This window comes from Mus pahari, chromosome 18, assembly GCF_900095145.1.
Source record: "Mus pahari chromosome 18, PAHARI_EIJ_v1.1, whole genome shotgun sequence".
NCBI lineage: Eukaryota > Metazoa > Chordata > Mammalia > Rodentia > Muridae > Mus > Mus pahari.
In genome coordinates this window covers 13,888,396-13,891,563 of record NC_034607.1, presented here as the reverse complement: position 1 = coordinate 13,891,563, position 3,168 = coordinate 13,888,396, and positions in this window count along the sequence as shown.

Here is a 3,168-nt window from a genome sequence, read left to right as displayed (position 1 = left end):
GCGCGCTCGGCCCCCTGCCAGGGGCGGCGTGTGCCGGCGGAGCCCGCCTCTCCCCTCCCGCCGCCGCGGCCCGCCCCGCACCGACTGCGCCCCGCGCCCACCCCCGCTGCGCACGGCCACACCTCGCGCTGCCACTCGGCCCTGGCACCCCCAGCGCTCTTCGCCCCTCCCTTCGCGGCCCCCAGCCCCCTTGCTTCTCTTTCTTCCTCCGAGATTAGAAAAATCAAAGGCGCTGAACTGGGCATACACTGTAAAGTGCGGGCCGAAGGTGCGCGCCCGGCTGTCTTCCCATCTTCTCCCCCCACCCCACCTCACCCGCTCGCCCCACTCTGCCCCTCACCCACGCCCGCCTCTGCACGCCCCTGTCTCCCGCGCATCGTGATTTTCATTAGCCTTTCGCGGCTCTCCTGTTTTAGCCCGAGCACACTGAAGCCATGCTTGCTGCCACCTTCCTCCTGTCACCAGCCCACGCCTCCCCGGCTCGCAGAGCCTTCGTCACTGGCTTCGTAGGTCAGCGCCTGCTCTCTGTGGGCTTCTTTCTTTCTTCGCTACCTCTTCCAGGATGGACCATATCTACATAAATACCATCCCAGCGTACCCTCTGTTCTTTCCTTCCGTTTGCTCCTAGTTTTCATAGCCCATTCCTTTCCAAGTCCACCTTTGGGAGCCTTCCTGGATCATACACTGCCTATTGGCGTTGCCCCACAAGTTCCTGCCACTGAACATCCCTACATCCGTTCACAGCTCCACATCTCAGACTGAGAGAGTTTTGTATTGAGAGAGGGTGGGGAGAATTGCCCTTTTAGGTCTCTTTACCCCTCAGAGCCAATGAGTCAAAAAATCGGAGGAAGATAAAGACCCCAAAATGTGTATTTGTTGGTGTTTGGTGTTAGGTTGGGTAACCGTGCAGAAAGGGAAAGTTGCCCACAGTCTCTGGGTCTTCCTATGAGACTTTAAATTGAAAACATTGGAGGTGACTTCCTTAACTGCACAGAGTGGCTTCCTGATGCAGGGACTCGAGGGACAGGGCAGTGCCCACCACCTACACCTGACAACACCCACGCCCAATCCCAGCTCCATAGCTGACTTCCTCTTCCCCCCCCCCCCGGGGGGGTGGCTCTCTGGATTTGAGTCACCGAGTGGACCTCTAGCGTTCATTTCTTTTGTTCTAAGTTGGGTTGTTTTCTTTTAGCAAAAATTGCAAACCCAAAGCATCAACAATTCGTGTAGAAAATGTAAGCCTGGTGTGCTAGCATAATAATGTGACAAGTCACCTTTTTGAAGTCTAAAGGGTTGCAAAATATGAGACTTTCAAGATGAAAGTAGCCTGGTCTACTTAAGAAGCTCTCTCTCTCTCTCTCTCTCTCTCTCTCTCTCTGAAAGAAACACAGAGTGGGGAGGTGAGGGAGAGAAACACTGGACCCCAGTGTTAGCAATAGCTTTGTCTGTGTGATAAGATGGTAGAGTTAGTTCTCTCCGTGTGATGCGATGACAGAATCTTTGCCTGTGATTGAGTCCTTCCTTCTCCTTCTTTCAACAAGGTCTCAAGTAGCCCAGGCTAGTCTGGAACTTACCATGTAGCTAAGGATAACTTTTGAATTCCTGACCCTCCTTAGTGTCAAAATTACAGGTATGCATTTATCACACCTGGCTAAGATTTTTTTCTCATTAATACTTTGTATCATCTCTATTTTCTTCACAACGAACATGTATAACGTTCTAAAAACTGAAGTATATATAAAAATATAAAATATATATATAAAAAATATAAAATATAAAATATAAAATATAAAAAAATATAAAATATAAAAAAAGTATAACAAAAAAACTGAAGTATATAATATATATTATTATATATGGCTAATACTTATATTTATACATATATTCATACTTTTTGAAATAAAGGAAAGGAAGAAATGAATCAATCAAGGCAAGTAAAGATTCTATATTAGTTCATATATATTACTTTTTTGTATCATTATAAATTCATTCAATAAATAGGTGTTGAGCACAATGGACAGATGTCATTCCAGGCACTGGAAATAGAGATTCCTGAGGAACGGCACCTCCATCCCCACTCCCCCCACCCTCCCAATGCTGGAGCTGGATTCCAGATCCACACACACAGAAGGCAAACACTCTGCTGGTGGAGCCACATCGACTTCATTGTTAAGTGACTGAGCTGGAGACGTGAGGAAGGAGCAGCCCCAATTCATTGATGGAATATATTAAAATTCACTGATACAACTCTGCAGCTTGTGCAACGTCTGCAGTCGACACATCACCTGCCTCCCCCTCGTTCTCTGAAGATTTCAGCAGCTGGCTCGCTGTCACTCTCTTCCCTTGCTCCTAAGTCTTAATGACTCTTTGCCTCTCTGGGGGCCTGGGAACTATTCTGGGCTCTTGATGACACCGTGCGTTCGACAGACACAGTTCCCTGACATGGCTCGTAGGTAGCTTGTTAGGATGGCCACTACATCACCTCCTGTCCCCTTCCAGTGACTTGGCTGCTCCTCGGTAGCAGGTGAGTCCCTTACATTTAGGCTGACCTCTGTGGCTCACTTTGACTAATAGAATGTAATGTCAATGACCCGTGTGAGCGCCTGTCATCTAGGTCTTGGGAGCTGCCCTTGGTCCTCCTAGAATCCTTCCAACATCAACTGAAGAAGTCCATGCTAAGAACCAGGCACAGTGGTGCACACTTTTAATCCCAGCGCTTGGGAAACAGAAGCAGGCAAATCTCTGTGAGTTCGAGGCCAAGCCTGGTCTACTTCCCTTGGCAGGGGATTCAGACCAGCTAGGGCTACACAGTGAGATTCTGTCTTTTAATTTTATTAGGAGGAAAAAAATAGATAACTTCTGTTTCTCTACATATTGCAGGTACGTTTTTTTACTACTCCCCTGTAGTGGCTGGGTCTGAAGCTGCTATGTATTCGAATGCTAAATCCTGTATCCCAAGACCTGGTTGCTCCAAGACGGCAGGTCCTCATGGGTACTAGTTTTTGCTGCATAAACCTTGTCCCCCAAGTTATCCCTGATTGGTTCATAGAGATGCCTGGGCTGGGTAGAAGAGAGGGGGCAAAGCAAAGATGTTCAGGGGTCTCAGGCAGGGACACAAGAAGTAGAAAGGAGAGGAGAAGGAGGAGGAGGAGGAGGAGGAGGAGGAGG